The sequence below is a fragment of the Hyla sarda genome, chromosome 1 (assembly GCF_029499605.1).
Source record: "Hyla sarda isolate aHylSar1 chromosome 1, aHylSar1.hap1, whole genome shotgun sequence".
In the NCBI taxonomy this organism is placed as follows: Eukaryota; Metazoa; Chordata; class Amphibia; order Anura; family Hylidae; genus Hyla; species Hyla sarda.
The window spans coordinates 407,748,881-407,767,679 of NC_079189.1; the positions used below are offsets into that span (position 1 = coordinate 407,748,881).

Here is an 18,799-nt window from a genome sequence, read left to right on the forward strand (position 1 = left end):
CTACAGAGCTGCCGAAAGTTTTAACGTGTGTATCCTGCCCCATGACAGCATTATAGTTACCCTTTAAAGGAAATCTGTCACCTGCACTAACCTGTTGGTACCAACAGGAAGTGACACTAATGACAACTGTACTTACCTTGTCCCGTTCAGTGCAGGGGATTTCCAGCAATCTCCTCCGTTTACTTCAGCTCTGGCTCAGGTGGAACTTAGTGACGTCACCGCTGCTGTTCCCTGGCAGCGGGAGCCAGCAGAGAGCAGCAGTGGCTTAGGGCATGGGCCGAGCTTTGTGACGTCACCTCTGCTGAGTCTGGCTGCTAGGAGCTGAAGTTAACGGAAGAGATTACCGTAGATCCCCTGCAGGGAACGGGACAAGGTAAGTACTGTTGTCATCAGTGTCACCTGCACAACCTGTCGGTACCGTCAGGTTAGTGCAGGTCACACTGGTGACAGATTTCCTTTAAGACACAATGGTGTATATGTGATTGACAGTAGCTCTCCTACTTTAACAGCAGATATTGGGAAAAAACTCCAATCCCATACAAACAATACAGTCAAGCTTCCCTTAAAGGGGTACTCTGCCCCTAGACATCTTATCCTTTATCCAAAGGATAGGGGATAAGATGTCTGATCGTGGGGGTCCCGCCTCTGGGAACCCCCGCGATCTCTCCTGCAGCACCCCTTCATCTGCAGCACGGAGCGAACTTTGCTCCGTGCCTGATGACAGGCGATACAGGGGCTGGAGTATCGTGATGTCACAGCAGATTGTGGCTGCCTTTCAACATATTTTAAGGCAGACCTGTCAGAAGGAAAACAGGGATGTAAATAAGCACGTGACCAGGTGTATCTAGTCATCAGGATTGCAGGTATACCTTTTTTTTCTATCTCTACAGTCCTTTCCAGTGCAGAGATATAAGCCTTTTTGTTACTATGCTAATAAGGCTTGAATGCCAAGGTGGTGTTTCACTGCAGGCAAGAGCCCCAATAAGTTCAGCCCATGTTCTCTTGATATAAAGTGGACATGGACTGGACTGGCCCGGGTTCTAACCATGCTAGAGAACACCCCTTGGGCATATAGCCTAATTTGCATACTAACAAAAATGATTATATTTCGCCCATGTAAAGGACTATAGAGATAAAAAATATATACCTGGAACCCTGATTAGCCCTATTTAGCCATGTGCTTATTTACACCCCTCTTTTCTGCTGACAGGTATACTTTAAAAATAAAAATAATTTATTATAATGAAAAATAGTAATAAACACACTATTTCTGAGTAAGATACTAACATTTAATTGATGAGATGAAAATTTAATACATGAGCCATTCATTGAAACAGTGTTTGTGACAATGTTATGAGTGACATTCAGTTATATTACAATATATTCTCATGAGGGTATTTAATTAAATTGCATCTTTTTCTATTATCTATTATATGATTGTGCTGTTTTTTTTTAGGAATTTTACTCAGGATTGAAAAAATCTTTTAAAGTCTGGAGCTTCAGTTAAGGCTTGAACCAATCACATTCACTGCTGCTCAGCTGTAGATTTAAAGTCACATGACAAGACAGTCACCTGGTAAAGTATATATTGTAAATATATATTTTAAGGTGATTAAACAAGGGAGAGACTCTACAAAGTATTTGTAAGCTGGCATTTTTCTTAAATGGGCACTGTTTCTTCAAAAAACTCCCACCGAGACTCCCACCAAAAACAGGCACTGTCAAGTTCAAAAACTTTTTATATATTGTACATCTTGGCAAAACATTAACCTTTCTTATATATACTTCATAAGAAAATTGTATTTCCTTTTTATAGAGATCATGGCTTATAAAATCATGGCTTTGTCCAAGCTGAAGCACAGGCATTTGACAAAGTCCAGTAAGTGAGGGTGGGCTAGCACTCCACTGAGCTCTCTCCTGTTTGATAGTACTCATCTGTGCTCTGTCCTGTCTGATAGCGTTCCTCTGTGCTCCCTCCTGTCTGATAGTACTCCTCTGTGCTCTCTTCTGTCTAATAGGACTCCTCTGTGCTCTCTCCTGTCTGATAGTACTCCTCTGTGCTCTCTTCTGTCTGATAGGACTCCTCTGTGCTCTCTCCTGTCTGATAGGACTCCTCTGTGCTCTCTCCTGTCTGATAGCACTCCTCTGTGCTCTCTCCTGTCTGATAGCACTCCTCTGTGCTCTCTCCTGTCTGATAGCACTCCTCTGTGCTCTCTCCTGTCTGATAGTACTCATCTGTGCTCTCTCCTGTCTGATAGTACTCATCTGTGCTCTCTCCTGTCTGATAGTGTTCCTCTGTGCTCCCTCCTGTCTGATAGTACTCCTCTGTGCGCTCTCCTGTCTGATAGCACTCCTCTGTGCTCTCTCCTGTCTGATAGCACTCCTCTGTACTCTCTCCTGTCTGATAGCACTCCTCTGTGCTCTCTCCTATCTGATAGCACTCCTCTATGCTCTCTCCTGTCTGATAGGATGCCTCTTTGCTCTCTCCTGTCTGATAGTACTTCTCTGTGCTCTCTTCTGTCTGATAGTACTCCTCTTTGCTCTTTCCTGTCTGATAGTGCTCCTCTGTGCTCTCTCTTGTATGATAGCACTCCTCTGAGCCCTCTCCTGACTGATAGCACTCATCTGTTCTCTCTCCTGTCTGATAGCACTCATCTGTTCTCTCTCCTGTCTGATAGTACTCCTCTGTGCTCCTCCTGTCTGATAGTGTTCCTCTGTGCTCCCTCCTGTCTGATAGTACTCCTCTGTGCTCTCTCCTGTCTAATAGCACTCCTCTGTGCTCTCTCCTATCTGATAGCACTCCTCTGTGCTCTCTCCTGTCTGATAGGATGCCTCTTTGCTCTCTCCTGTCTGATAGTACTTCTCTTTGCTCTTTCCTGTATGATAGCACTCCTCTGTGCTCTCTCCTGTCTGATAGTACTCCTCTGTGCTTCCTCCTGTCTCATAGCACTCCTCTGTGCTCTCTCCTGTCTGATAGCACTCCTCTGTGCTCTCTCCTGTCTGATAGTACTCCTCTGTGCTCCCTCCTGTCTGATAGCACTCCTCTGTGCTCTCTCCTGTCTGATAGCACTCCTCTGTGCTCTCTCCTGTCTGATAATACTCCTCTGAGCTCTCTCCTGTCTGATAGTATTCCTCTGTGCTCTCTCCAGTCTGATAGTACTCCTCTGTGCTCTCTCCTGTCTGATAGGGCTCCTCTGTGGTCTCTTCTGTCTGATAGCACTCCTCTGTTCCCTCTCCTGACTGATAGCACTCATCTGTTCTCTCTCCTGTCTGATAGTACTCCTCTGTGCTCCTCCTGTCTGATACCACTCCTCTGTGCTCCCTCCTATCCATCTCCAGAGACCTAGATTTGCCTTTGTCCACAGTGCACAACATTATCAAGAAGTTTGCAACCCATGGCACTGTAGCTAATCTCCCTGGGCGTGGACGGAAGAGAAAAATTGATGAAAGGTGTCAACGCAGGATAGTCCGGATGGTGGATAAGCAGCCTCAAACAAGTTCCAAAGATATTCAAGCTGTCCCGCAGGCTCTGGGATCATCAGTGTCAGCACGAACTATCCGTTGACATTTAAATGAAATGAAACACTATGGCACGAGACCCAGGAGGACCCCACTGCTGACACAGAGACATGAAAAAGCACAAAATGACAAAATCCTTCTTAGAAAACATCTTGTGAACAGATGAGACCAAGAGAGAGCTTTTTGGCAAAGCACATCATTCGACTGTTTACTGAAAACGTAATGAGGCCTACAAAGAAAAGAACATAGTACCTACAGTGAAATATGGTAGAGGTTTTGGGGTTGTTTTGCTGCCTCTGGCACTGGGTTCCTTGAATGTGTGCAAGGCATCATGAAATCTGAGGATTACCAACGGATTTTGGGTCGCACTGTAGAGCCCAGTGTCAGAAAGCTGGGTTTGTGTCCAAGATCTTGGGTCTTCCAGCAGGACAATGACCCCAAACATACATCAAAAAGCACCCAGAAATGGATGGCAACAAAGCGCTGGAGAGTTCTGAAGTGGCCAGCAATGAGTCCAGATCTAAATCCCATTGAACACCTGTGGAGAGATCTTAAAATTGCTGTTGGGAAAAGGCGCCTTCAAATAAGAGAGACCTGGAGCAGTTTGCAAAGGAAGAGTGGTCCAACATTCCAACTGAGAGGTGTAAGAAGCTTATTGATGGTTATAGAAAGTGACTGATTTCAGTTATTGTTTCCAAAGAATGTGCAACCAAATATTATGTTAAGGGTGCCAATAATTTTATCCAGACCATTTTTGGAGTTTGGTGGGACATTATGTCCAATGTGCTTTTTTTCCCTCCTTTTTGGTTTAGTTCCAATACACACAAAGGGGGAGATTTATCAAAACCTGTCCAGAGCAAAAGTTGCCCAGTTGCCCATAGCAACCAATCAGCTCACTTCTTTCAACAAGGCCACTTTTTTAACAAGACCTCTGCAAAATGAAAGAAGCGATCTCATTGGTTGCTATGGGCAACTTTTCCTCTGCGCAGGTTTTGATAAATCTCCCCCAAAGGGAATAAACATGTGTATAGCAAAAATGTGTTACTGCAATCCTTTTCTGTGAGAAATACTTCATTTTCTAGAAAAATTTCAGGGGTGCCAACATTTACGGCCCTGACTGTACATACATAATCATGTTAAGAACTTGCATATATAACATCCGTAGATAATATGGCGCACAACAGTCTAGCTCACAAGAGTGAAGTGAAGACTCCAGACACATAGGTTATTATTTAAATGATTCTATAAAGTGATATACCCAAACAGAAAGTGATCTGCAGGACTCTTTTAAGGCTTCATGTGAAATCTTCCAATTCTGATTGTCCTCATAGGCCCTGTTCTAGCTTGACCCATTTTTCCTGACAGAACCTAGGTCCAGAAAAGCATACTAAGGAATCCTTACCTGAATTTAAATAGTTGTTTTATAGGTTGCATTTGAAGTGTTACCATAATTTCAAAAAACTTTTGACATGATTTGAGAAATGTCAAAAGTTTTATTTGGCCGAGGTCTAGGTGTTCAGATCCCCACCGATCACTCACCCTACCGCACTTCTCTACCTGTCTCTCTGCTCATTACAAGAGACAGGTCCATAGACTTTCTAGAGAGTCTGTCAGCAGAGACACAGAGAGAGAGAAGTATTTAGCTGAGCACTTTTCCCTGCTTGTTCTAGCAATTTGTGGGGGTCTGAACACTTAGACCTTGACCAATCAAAACTTTTGGCAAACTTTTAACATGTCAAAAATGTTTTAAATGATAATAATTCTTTTTTTCCCCACTTTTATACACCTTTACATTATACCTTAAAGGGTTTATATCAAGATTATATCTTATCATCTATCCACAGCATCAAACATGTTGGGAATCTAGCCTTTTACAGCCTAAACAGTACATTTTAGTACTGCATTAAAAGGGTACTACCGTGGAAAACTTTTTTTTTTTTTTTTTAAATCAACTTGTGCCAGAAAGTTAAACAGATTTGTAAATCACTTCTATTAAAAAATCTTAATCCTTCCAGTACTTTTTAGGGGCTGTATACTAAAGAGAAATCCAAAAATAAATGCATTTCCTGTGATGTCCTGACCACGGTGCTCTCTGCTGACCTCTGCTGTCCATTTTAGGAACTGTCCAGAAAAGCATTTGTTTGCTATGGGGATTTTCTCCAGTTCCTAAAATGGACAGCAGAGGTCAGCAGATAGCATTGTGGTCAGGACAGCACAGGAAATGCATTTCTTTTTTGGATTTCTCTTTAGTATACAGCCCCTAAAAAGTACTGGAAGGATTATGATTTTTAATAGAAGTGATTTACAAATCTGCTAGTAGCAAAGAAATGGGGTCCGGCAACTCACAGTTAGACGCTAGCTGCTAATCGACTTGAGGTTCGTCCATGAGGCAGGGATAAGTGTGGGAAGCTCAGGAGGCGATTAACCGGTTAATTTCGTGCAAAAGCACTTCGTCCGGCCTCTATAGTTTGATATTTGTGGGACCTCTATTATTGAATTTATTGCATCTCCTCAGTATACCGTTAGGTGCCATTGCCACTATCTTTCTCTACTTTATATAGTTGATTTACAAATCTGTTTAACTTTCTTGCACCAGTTGATTTAAAAAAATAAGTTTTCCACGGTAGTACCCCTTTAATACATTAAATGGGTACTGTCACTTAAAAAAAAACTACTTTTGACATGTCGTAGAGACATGTTAAAAGTTGTGATCGGTCGAGGTCTGAGCTGGCCGATAGGTAGAACAAGCAGTTAGAAGAGTGTGCAAAGCGAGACAGTGTAAGTCTATGGGATTTTCTTGTTCAGCTGCACTGGAGTACTCCAAACTAAGGAAACTGACTTACAGTTTCCGAACCGCGTTGAGGTATTGTGGACCATAGGAGCCGCCGTAGTAGTGACGTCACTGCTTACCATCTCACTCGGAAGTTGCACCGCAGTTCGGTTGAGACGCCACCGGCCGGGGCGTTCTCCCGCTGCATCATAGGATAACACCAGCATCCAGCAACTCACGGGACCTAAACCGCAGGAGAAACACAGCAAGCGGATGGACAGACAGAGCATGAATGACCGGTAAAGTAATGCCCCGTATTGGGATGCCGCTCTATTAGCTTCATAGTATCTCATGCTCCGGCTATTTCGCATTGTGTCACCTCCCAGTGTTTAGATAACGTTTTGAACTGGTTTTGGCTAATTTCATGAAGTACTGGTCCTCTACTTTTTTGTGCTTTTTTTGTATTTTAGGTCCATTTTTATACTTTTTAGTGTGCAAACTAGCGCAACACAAACCTAGCATCTCCCATAGCAACAGACCGCCAGGGGCACTCCTGCATACTAACTCTATGTAATATCACATCAGGTATACATTTCTCTATATATGTATGCTTAACTCATATGTCAAGTGTGAAACATCACCAATTGTCATCCCCCCCCCCTTTTTTTCAGAAGTATCCAGCAAAAGATATACTGTGCTTTAGTACCATCCTTACCAGCTGTACAGATTAACTCTTCTTTGACCAACTTCACTACAAGATCAGGTATATTATATTTACCACTTTTTCACACCCCTAGCAGCACAGACCATAAATACTATTTATCAATTTACAAATCTGTTTAACTCTCTGGCACCAGTTCATTAAAAGAAAAATATTTTCCAGGGGAGCACCCTTTTAACTCTTAGGGGTCACTCCGCTTTTAATAACTTATCCTCTATCCACAGGGGAATGTTCTGGAGATGTTGGGAGGTCCCAGCAGTCGGACCCCTGTAGTCTCCAGAATGGGGCCTGTCTCTTCCCCTTGATTACGCCTGCCCCCGCCTTCTCAGCAGTGATGGGCCACTCAGTCAGTCACCAGCTGCAGTGGTCTCTTACCTCAGTCTGTTATTGGCTGAGCAGAAGACCAGTATGTACATATAAGGCTTTTTACCCATAGCAATTATCAGTTGAACAGGCTCATTATTGCCTTGTGTAAGGCTGTGTTCTTGAAACACTGTTTTAATAAAGTGTTGCAAATCGCAGTAAAATAATGGAATTTTTTCCACAATTTCACCAAAATTTAACTAAAGATGTGATCGTAGCCTAATATACAAGGAGGGACATTTATCATTGTTTCTTTGGTAAGCAAGTTCTGTAGTCATTTTTTTTTTGCTTTGGTTTTGCTTATGTTTCACATATTTATCGTACTATCACAGGGGTTGATACATTTGGCTTACATAAGCAAAAACCAATAAATATCTTTTGAATACCATTTTTTAGCACACATAAGTAAAAAACAAAAAATTTCAGATCTGTGTATGCAGAGGAGTACTTCAGATTCGGTGGACTACAATGACCAGCGTTTTTTGTGGTTTAATATTAATGAAATAATTAACGAGGGCTTGTGGGGGAGTATTTTTTGGAATATAATTTTTTTTTAACCGTGGTGTGTTTTTTAAATTCATATACTTTACAGGCTTAGTAGTAGTCTTATCAACGGAGTCCATTACTAAGCCAGGGCTTAGCGTTAGCCTTAAAAACAGCTAGCACTAACCCCCAAATATTACCCTGGTACCCACCCCCACAGGGGTACTGGGAAGAGCCAAATCAAAAATGGCACTCCTGGGCCTAGGTGGTAACAGGTTGGCGTTATTAAGGCTGGGGAGGGCCAGTAACAATGGTCCTTGGCCACCCTGGTAACATCAGGTTTTTGCTGCTTGGTTGGTAAAAATAGGTGGAACCACATACGTGTTTTTTATTTATTATTTAATTATTTATGGGGAAAAAACAAACGCATAGGCCTCCCTCTATTTTTATTTTCAGCCAGATACCAACCAAGCAGCAAAAACCTGATGTTACCAGGGTGGGCGAGGACCATTACTAGCCTTCCCCAGCCTAAATAACTCCAGCCTGCTACCGCCTAGGCCCAGGAGCGCCATTTTTGATGCGTCGGGCATGTTGGTGTCAGCTCTTCCCAGCACCCCTGTGGCGGTGGGTACCGGGGTAATAATTGGGGGTTAGCGCTAGCTGTTTTTGGGCTAACGCTAAGCCCTGGCTTAGTAATGGACTCCGTCTATAAGACTGCTTCCACTACAAAGCCTGTAAAGTAAATGAAAAAAGAAAAACAACATGTTTAAAAAACGTTTAATCCAAAAAACACTACACACAAGCCCTTGTTAACCATTTTATTAACATAAAAAAAACAAAAACACTGGTCATCGACGTAGTCCACCAAATCTGAAGTAGTCCACAGGATATACGGATCTGAATTGAGAAGAAAAAAACACGGAAAATTGGTTAGTACATTTATTGTTACTCGCCCGCACATCTCCCGCCCGCAACACACGACTACAACTCCCAGCATGTACTCATTGTTAGGGCATGCTGGGAGTTGTAGTCATGCGACAGCTGGGTGGTGGGAGATGTGCAGGTGGGTGACAAGCAAGCCACTCGCACATCTCACGCCGCTAGTGCCGCACAACTACAACTCCCAGCATGTCCTTACAGTAAGTACATGCTGGGAGTTGTAGGCGTGGGCAGGCGATGTGCTTGTCAACCACCCCGCCGCATGACTACAACTCCCAGCATGTCCTTACTGTAAGGGCATACCGGGAGTTGTAGTCATGCTGCGCGGGTGGGAGATGTGCGGGCTGGTGACAAGCATGTCCCCCGCCCGCACATCTTCCACCCGCCTGCACCGCACGACTACAACTCCCAGCATGTCCTTACTGTAAGGGCATGCTGGGAGTTGTAGTCATGCGCGGGCGGGTGACAAGAAAGCCAGGGAAGTAGGCGGCATTGTGCTACGCTCCCTGGCTTCCCAGCGGGGAAAATGAAGTTAGGGAACTGTAACTTCATATTTCCCACTGGCAGCTGTGATTGGCTAGGAGATCCGGGCCAATCACAGGTCTGCCCGGGATATATGAAATTACAGTACTGTAACTTCTTATACCTGTCAGCCGCTCTCCGGCCATCCTCCCATAAGCTGTTGTAACTATAACTCCCAGCATGTCCTCACTGTAAGGGCATTCTGGTAGTTGTTGTCCAGCAATAGCTGGCGGGTGGTTAGTAGATGCGGAGGGATGGCCTCCCGGGTCGTTGCAAAACGCCCCAGGGCGTTACAAAAAGTCGCACAAAGGTCTTACATTTTTTTTTTTTTTTTTTTTTATAAAATGTAAAAAAAGCCCTTCCCGCAATAAAAAATTTAATGGCCCCTTTTTCCCATTTTATTCCGTAAAAAAGATAAAATAAATATTTATGAACATATTTGCTATCGCTGCATGTGTAAATGTCCGAACTATCAAAATATAATATTAATGATCCCCTACGATGAATGGTGTAAACGTAAAAAATAAAAGTCCAAAATTGCTGCATTTTTGCAACACCACATTCCCAAAAAAATGCATAAATAATAAAAAGTATGCAAAAGCGGTACCGAAAAAGAGTACAGATCATGGTGCAAAAAAAATTAGCCCTGTATTCAGAAAAATGAGTTATAGGTTGTCGAAATAAGTCATTTTAAAGTAATTTTGTTTAAAAAAAGATTTTTTTTTAAAGCTGCACGAAAAGTTTGTAATGATGGGTATCCTTTTAATAGTATTGACCCACAGAAAAAGAAAACATGTCAGGTTTTATCTGGAAAGTGTACAGTGTGAAAATGAAACCTTTCAAAATTTGCTAAATTGCGTTTTTCTTTTCAATTTCCCCACACAAATAATAATTTTTTGGTTGCGCCATACATTTTATGGCTTGATGTCATTACAAAGGACAATATGGCGTGCAAATAACAAGCCCTGGTCTGTGGATGAAAATATAAAAGAGTTATGATTTTTAGAAGGCGAGGAGGAAAAACAAAAATGCAGAGATCTTATCGCCTACCAAAGGATTGGGGATAAGATGTCTGATTGTTTTAACTATAAAATTGTTTTAACTATAAGATGTTGCTCAGATTTTTTTGAAATGGTAAGATCATCTTACAGAGTCACTTATATCGGTCAGACCATCATTGGACTGAGCTAACATGGTTGTCTCACCTAAAGTCAAAGTACGGTGGGGGTGTATGCGGTACCCACATTGTGGAACCTTTATCATTAAAAGACAATTACACAAGATTATTAGGTGTTTCCTTCATTGCAGTCAGAGGATGGGGACATTTCCTGATGAGGGTGCCCTGTCTCATTTTAGGCACGTTGTCAGAGATTATCTTCATGTGCAGTTTCCCCAAAAAGTGGATTGGTTTTAGGTGTGCAATCAATAAACTTTATTGTTCGTGTAGGTTGGCAATAACAAACGTTCAGTTTTTTTTTTTGTTTTTTTTTGCTGTTTTTATGTTTATTAAGGTTCATTTTTTTTCCATTTTTAGTTGTGTATTTGTATAAACTGGTTCATAACCGTGGATATGGCCACCTGTGATGTTGTCTGTTCATGTCGTGTTGATTTTATGAACTTATAATAATCAGTTGTTTTTTTTTTGTTAGTTTTTTTTAATGTTTAAGTATGATAAACATTAAAATTTATATTGTGTAGGTGTCACGATTCGGCTAGCTGGTTGTGGATCCACTGTGTCAGCGAGGGATTGGAGTGGACCGTGCCGGTGGACCGGTTCTAAGAGGCTACTGGTGTTCACCAGAGCCCGCCGCAAAGCGGGATGGTCTTGCTGCGGCAGTAGCAACCAGGTCGTAGGTCGTATCCACTAGCAACGGCTCAACCTCGCTGACTGCTGAGAAGGCGTGGGACAGAAGGACTAGGCAGAGGCAAGGTCAGACGTAGCAGAAGGTCGGGGCAGGCGGCAAGGTTCGTAGTCAATATGGATAGCAGGAGATCAGGTAACACAGGCTTGGACAACACTAAACGCTTTCACTGGCACAAGGCAACAAGATCCGGCAAGGGAGTGCAGTGGAAGTGATGTGATATAGCCAGGGAGCAGGTGGAAGCTAATCAGGCTAATTGGGCCAGGCACCAATCATTGGTGCACTGGCCCTTTAAGTCTCAGAGAGCTGGCGCGCGCGCGCCCTAGAGAGCGGAGCCGCGCGCGCCAGCACATGACAGCCGGGGACCGGGACGGGTAAGTGACTTGGGATGCGATTCGCGAGCGGGCACGTCCCGCTATGCGAATCGCATCCCCGCCGGCAATGTCAGTGCAGCGCTCCCGGTCAGTGGGTCTGACGGGGCGCTGCAGGGAGAGAGACGCCGTGAGCGCTCCGGGGAGGAGCAGGGACCCGGAGCGCTCGGCGTAACAGTACCCCCCCCCCCCCCTAGGTCTCCCCCTTTTTTTTGTCCGGCAAGTGCTTTACCTGGGACGAGGACACCGGGAGTGAATGTAGGCTTTCCTCAAAGGCAGGCAGTACAGCAGGAGTGGGAATGGGGAGGGAGGGCAGAGGGTGAAGCTTGGCACGGGGCAGGGAGTCACCAGGACGGGGGCCATGAGGAGGCAAGGCACAGTCCAGATAAGCCTTGGGGGGACCAGGTGTAGGAGGAGGCACTGAGGCTTGCCTGACGGGACTGGGAGGGGGGGAGAGGCATTTCTTGTGGCAAGCAGAGTCCCAGTTCTTGATCTCCCCGGTGGTCCAGTCAAGGGTGGGAGAATGAAGCTGGAGCCATGGCAGACCGAGGAGGACCTCAGAGGTGCAGTTGGGAAGGATGAAAAATTCAATCATTTCGTGATGGGGTCCAATGCACACTAAGAGGGGTTTTGTGCGGTAACGCACGGTGCAATCCAATCTAATTCCGTTGACCGCGGAAATGTAGAGCGGCTTGACGAGACGGGTCACCGGGATGCAGAATTTATTCGCCAAAGAATCCAGAATAAAATTCCCAGAGGCACCAGAGTCCAAGCAGGCCACGGCTGAGAGGGAGGAGTTGGCAGAAGGAGAAATCCGCACGGGCACCGTGAGACGTGGAGAAGCAGACTTCGAACCAAGAGACGCCACACCCACGTGAGCTGGGTGCGTGCGTGCGTTTCCTAGACGTGGAGGACGAATAGGGCAATCCACCAAGAAATGCTCGGTACTGGCACAGTACAGACAAAGATTTTCTTCCCTCCGGTGATTCCTCTCTTCCTGGGTCAGGCAAGACCGATCCACTTGCATGGCCTCCTCGGCGGGAGGCCCAGGCATAGATTGCAAAGGATACTGTGGGAGAGGTGCCCAGAGATCTAAGTCTTTTTCCTGGCGGAGCTCCTGATGTCTCTCAGAAAAACGCATGTCAATGCGTGTGGCCAAATGGATAAGTTCTTGCAGGTTGGCAGGAATCTCTCGTGCGGCCAGCACATCCTTGATGCTACTGGATAGGCCTTTTTTAAAGGTCGCGCAGAGAGCCTCGTTATTCCATGATAATTCGGAAGCAAGAGTACGAAATTGGATAGCGTACTCGCCCACTGAAGAATTACCCTGGACCAGGTTCAGCAGGGCAGTCTCGGCAGAAGAAGCTCTGGCTGGTTCCTCGAAGACACTACGGACTTCAGCGAAGAAGGACTGGACTGTGGCTGTGGCAGGATCATTGCGGTCCCAGAGCGGTGTGGCCCAAGACAAGGCCTTTCCTGAAAGAAGGCTCACTACGAACGCCACCTTAGACCGTTCTGTAGGAAACAAGTCCGACAACATCTCCATATGCAGGGAACATTGAGACAAAAATCCACGGCAGAGTCTAGAGTCCCCATCAAATTTGTCCGGCAGGGACAAGCGGAGGCTAGGAGCGGCCACTCGCTGCGGAGGAGGTGCAGGAGCTGGCGGAGGAGATGGTTGCTGCTGTAGCAGAGGCAGAAGTTGCTGTAACGTGGCGGTCAACTGCGACAGCTGCTGTCCTTGTTGGGCAATTTGCTGCGATTGCTGAGCGACCACCGTGGTAAGGTCAGCGAGACTTGGCAGCTGCACCTCAGCGGGATCCATGGCCGGATCTACTGTCACGATTCGGCTAGCTGGTTGTTGATCCACTGTGTCAGCGAGGGATTGGAGTGGACCGTGCCGGTGGACCGGTTCTAAGAGGCTACTGGTGTTCACCAGAGCCCGCCGCAAAGCGGGATGGTCTTGCTGCGGCAGTAGCAACCAGGTCGTATCCACTAGCAACGGCTCAACCTCGCTGACTGCTGAGAAGGCGTGGGACAGAAGGACTAGGCAGAGGCAAGGTCAGACGTAGCAGAAGGTCGGGGCAGGCGGCAAGGTTCGTAGTCAATATGGATAGCAGGAGATCAGGTAACACAGGCTTGGACAACACTAAACGCTTTCACTGGCACAAGGCAACAAGATCCGGCAAGGGAGTGCAGGGGAAGTGATGTGATATAGCCAGGGAGCAGGTGGAAGCTAATCAGGCTAATTGGGCCAGGCACCAATCATTGGTGCACTGGCCCTTTAAGTCTCAGAGAGCTGGCGCGCGCGCGCCCTAGAGAGCGGAGCCGCGCGCGCCAGCACATGACAGCCGGGGACCGGGACGGGTAAGTGACTTGGGATGCGATTCGCGAGCGGCATGTCCCGCTATGCGAATCGCATCCCTGCCGGCAATGTCAGTGCAGCGCTCCCGGTCAGCGGGTCTGACCGGGGCGCTGCAGGGAGAGAGACGCCTTGAGCGCTCCGGGGAGGAGCAGGGACCCGGAGCGCTCGGCGTAACAGTAGATCTCTCTTATTCCTCTCCAAGCCACTATAATCTATCCATGCATTGACTCCACATCTTGGGTCAAAGAATTTAGTAGTCATGTAAGTTGCAAGGTCAGGCCTCCATGGATTAGTCTTTTTCTGAAATCTGGAGAATTTGAAAACCAAATCAAGACCTTGAACTCTCTTATCGGGTGCCTTAAGCCACTTCTAAACACTTTTTTTTGCACATTGACTGGGTGCATTATCCTGCTGACAGAGGCCACTGCCATTCTGCCATTAGGATTGTACTTGATCTGCAGCAATGTTTATGTAGGTGTCAAAATAACATCCACTTGAATGCCAGGAGCCAGGGTTTCCTAGGTATTAGCATCACATCGCCTCCTCTAGTTTGCCTTCATCTGATGCATCTGGGTGCCATCTCCTTCCCAGATAAGAGACACATTGATCCAGCTGTGCAGATGATGTAAAATAAAATAGGAATTATCAGACCTGGCCACCTTCTTTCATTGTTCCCAATGTGGGAGCTTTTGATGGAGGGCTAAGGTCAGCATGGACACCCTGACTGTTTTATGTGGCCCCATATGGAGCAAGCTGTGATGCACTCTGGGGGATATTTATCAAAGGATTTAGACTGGTTTTCCCTGTCTAAATTTGTTGCAAAGAAAGTTGCAGTCTAAATATGTGCGGCTTTTCTGCGACTTTTGCTCTAGAGGATTTTTAGAACATGATGCATTCTTGTCTATTTTAGACGGAAATGCATTGGAAAATGCATTGGTGCTGAATTTATCAAAAGCGACTTTTCAACGACAAGTCGCATCGGCTTAAAGTACGACAAAATGTCAGACCATGCTGGAGCAGGTTTAATTTTTAAATACAGTCTAAAGCATAGATCCCGAAGTCTGTGCACAGAATTTATCAAGAGCCGTGCGCCTTTTGATAAATTAGTCGCACAATAGACTAGCCTAACCCTCTGTAGTTTGGTCTATATTGATGCAGGACATAGACAGCTTTGATAAATATCCCCCTCTGTGTTCTAAAAACTCTCTATGGCAGCCACCAGTTTATTAGATATTTGCCTTTTAGTAGCATTGAACCAGATAGACTAGCCTGCACTTCCCAAACGCATCAGTCCTTCATTGAAATGGTAAGCATGTATCTCTACATGTCACCTTTATCGACTGTTTTAGGGTAAATGTCTTACCACATGTGTCACGATTCGGCTAGCTGATAGTGGATCCTCTGTGCCAGCGAGGGATTGTCGTGGATCGTGCCGGTGGACCGGTTCTAAGAAGCTACTGGTATTCACCAGAGCCCACCGCAAAGCGGGATGGTCTTGCTGCGGCGGTAGCAACCAGGTCGTATCCACTGGCAACGGCTCAACCTCGCTGACTGCTGAGAAGGCGTGGGACTGAAGGACTAGGCAGAGACAAGGTCAGACGTAGCAGAAGGTCGGGGCAGGCGGCAAGGTTCGTAGTCAATATGGAAATAGCAGGAGGTCAGGAACACAGTATGAGTAACACAGTAATAGCTTTCTCAAGGCACTAAGGCAACAAGATCCGGCAAGGGAGTGCAGGGGAAGTGAGGTATAAGTAGGGAGTGCACAGGTGGAAACTAATTAGGGAGATTGGGCCAGGCACCATCATTGGTGCACTGGCCCTTTAAATCTTAGAGAGCTGGCGCGCGCGCCCTAGAGAGCGGAGCCGCGCGTGCCAGAGCATGACAGCCGGGGACCGGGACAGGTAAGTGACTTGGGATGCGATTCGCGAGCGGGCGCATCCCGCTATGCGAATCGCATCCCCGACGGCAATGTCAGTGCAGCGCTCCCGGTCAGTGGGTCTGACCGGGGCGCTGCAGGGAGAGAAACGCCGTGAGCGCTTCGGGGAGGAGCAGGGACCCGGAGCGCTCAGCGTAACAGTACCCCCCCCCCCCCTTAGGTCTCCCCCTCTTTTTGTCGGGATGTCGCTCCACCTGGGACGAGGACATTGGGAGCGATTGTAGAGTCTCCTTCTGGGGGACAGTGAAGTCCTGGGTATACTCATGAATGGCAGACAGGTCAGAGGGAGTGGGAATGGGGAGGGGGGGCAGAGGGTGAGGCTTGGCACGGGGCAGAGCGTCACCAGGACGGGGGCTATGAGGAGGCACGGCACAGTCCTGATAGGCCTTGGGGAGACCAGGCACAGGAGGAGACACTGAGGCCCGACAGACGGGGCTGGGAACAGACGTGAGGCATTTCTTGCGGCGAGCAGGACCCCAATTCTCGATCTCCCCGGTGGTCCAGTCAAGGGTGGGAGAATGGTGCTGGAGCCATGGCAGACCGAGAAGGACTTCAGAGGTGCAGCCGGGCAAAACCAAAAATTCAATCTTCTCGAGATGCGGTCCAATGTTCATAAGCAGGGGCACTGTGCGATAACGCACAGTGCAGTGCAACTTGACTCCGTTGACCGAAGAAATGTAGAGCGGCTTGATGAGACGGGTCACCGGGATGCAGTACCTATCAAGCAAAGAGGCCAGAATAAAATTTCCAGAAAAACCAGAGTCCAAAACGGCCACGGCAGAGAAGGAGGAGTTGGCAGAAGGAGAAATCCGTACGGGCACAGTGAGACATGGAGAAGCAGACTCCGTACCCAGAGACGCCAGGCCCACATGAGCAGGTTGCGTGCGTGCATTTTCCAGTCGTGGAGGACGAATAGGGCAATCCACCAAGAAATGTTCGGTACTAGCGCAGTACAGACATAGATTTTTATCCCTACGGCGAGACCTCTCTTCAAGAGTCAGGCGAGACCGATCTACTTGCATAGGCTCCTCGGCGGGAGGCACAGGGGTAGATTGCAAGGGATACCGTGAGAGAGGTGCCCAGGGATTAAGGTCTTTTTCCTGGCGGAGTTCCTGGTGTCTTTCCGAAAAACGCATGTCAATGCGGGTGGCCAAATGGATAAGTTCATGCAGGTTGGCAGGAATCTCTCTCGTGCGGCCAGCACATCTTTGATGTTACTGGATAGGCCTTCTTTAAAGGTCGCGCAGAGAGCCTCGTTGTTCCAAGATAATTCGGAAGCGAGAGTACGAAATTGGATGGCGTACTCGCCTACTGAAGAATTACCCTGGACCAGGTTCAGCAGGGCAGTCTCGGCAGAAGAAGCTCGGGCTGGTTCCTCGAAGACACTGCGAACCTCAGAGAAGAAGGAGTGTACAGTGGCGAAGACAGGGTCATCGCAGTCCCAGAGCGGTGTGGCCCAAGACAAAGCCTTCCCAGACAGGAGACTGACCACGAAAGCCACCTTCGACCGTTCTGTAGGAAATTGGTCCGACAACATCTCCAAATGTAGGGAACATTGTGACAGAAAACCACGGCAGAGTCTAGAGTCCCCATCAAATTTGTCCGGCAGGGACAAGCGGAGATTAGGAGTGGCCGCTCACTGCGGAGGAGGTGCAGGAGCCGGCGGAGGAGATGGTTGTTGCAGTTGCTGTAGCTGTGACTGAAGTTGCTGTGTCATGGTGGTCAAGTACGACAGCTGGTGTTCTTGTTGGGCGATCTGTCGGGTTTGCTGGGCGACCAGCGTGGATATATCAGCGATACTTGGCAGCGGCACGTCAGCGGGATCCATGGCCGGATCTACTGTCACGATTCGGCTAGCTGATAGTGGATCCTCTGTGCCAGCGAGGGATTGGCGTGGACCGTGCCGGTGGACCGGTTCTAAGAAGCTACTGGTATTCACCAGAGCCCGCCGCAAAGCGGGATGGTCTTGCTGCGGCGGTAGCAACCAGGTCGTATCCACTGGCAACGGCTCAACCTCGCTGACTGCTGAGAAGGCGTGGGAATGAAGGACTAGGCAGAGACAAGGTCAGACGTAGCAGAAGGTCGGGGCAGGCGGCAAGGTTCGTAGTCAATATGGAAATAGCAGGAGGTCAGGAACACAGTATGAGTAACACAGTAATAGCTTTCTCAAGGCACTAAGGCAACAAGATCCGGCAAGGGAGTGCAGGGGAAGTGAGGTATAAGTAGGGAGTGCACAGGTGGAAACTAATCAGGGAGATTGGGCCAGGCACCATCATTGGTGCACTGGCCCTTTAAATCTCAGAGAGCTGACTGTCACGATTCGGCTAGCTGATAGTGGATCCTCTGTGCCAGCGAGGGATTGGCGTGGACCGGTTCTAAGAAGCTACTGGTATTCACCAGAGCCCGCCGCAAAGCGGGATGGTCTTGCTGCGGCGGTAGCAACCAGGTCGTATCCACTGGCAACGGCTCAACCTCGCTGACTGCTGAGAAGGCGTGGGACTGAAGGACTAGGCAGAGACAAGGTCAGACGTAGCAGAAGGTCTGGGCAGACGGCAAGGTTCGTAGTCAATATGGAAATAGCAGGAGGTCAGGAACACAGTATGAGTAACACAGTAATAGCTTTCTCAAGGCACTAAGGCAACAAGATCCGGCAAGGGAGTGCAGGGGAAGTGAGGTATAAGTAGGGAGTGCACAGGTGGAAACTAATCAGGGAGATTGGGCCAGGCACCATCATTGGTGCACTGGCCCTTTAAATCTCAGAGAGCTGGCGCGCGCATGCCCTAGAGAGCGGAGCCGCGCGCGCCAGAGCATGACAGCCGGGGAATGGGACAGGTAAGTGACTTGGGATGCGATTCGCGAGCGGGCGCGTCCCGCTATGCGAATCGCATCCCCACCGGCAATGTCAGTGCAGCGCTCCCGGTCAGCGGGTCTGACCGGGGCGCTGCAGG

At 47.5% G+C, this 18,799-nt stretch overlaps 1 protein-coding gene across 8 annotated transcripts in view; it reads left to right on the plus strand.

The window, feature by feature from the left end:
• The window catches only part of ZNF219 (zinc finger protein 219), a 109,455-nt gene that overhangs the window by 15,886 nt on the left and 74,770 nt on the right, over positions 1–18,799 (plus strand). For 7 of the 8 annotated variants that reach the window (XM_056528609.1, XM_056528613.1, XM_056528608.1 and 4 more), the window contains exons 2-4: positions 1,457–1,576; positions 6,760–6,874; positions 6,961–7,052. The gene's annotated coding sequence lies outside the window, so the exon portion shown is untranslated. Of the gene's footprint in view, positions 1–1,456; positions 1,577–3,342; positions 4,163–6,759; positions 6,875–6,960; positions 7,053–18,799 lie in introns of those variants that run through there. The other variant, XM_056528610.1, reaches the window with a different exon arrangement.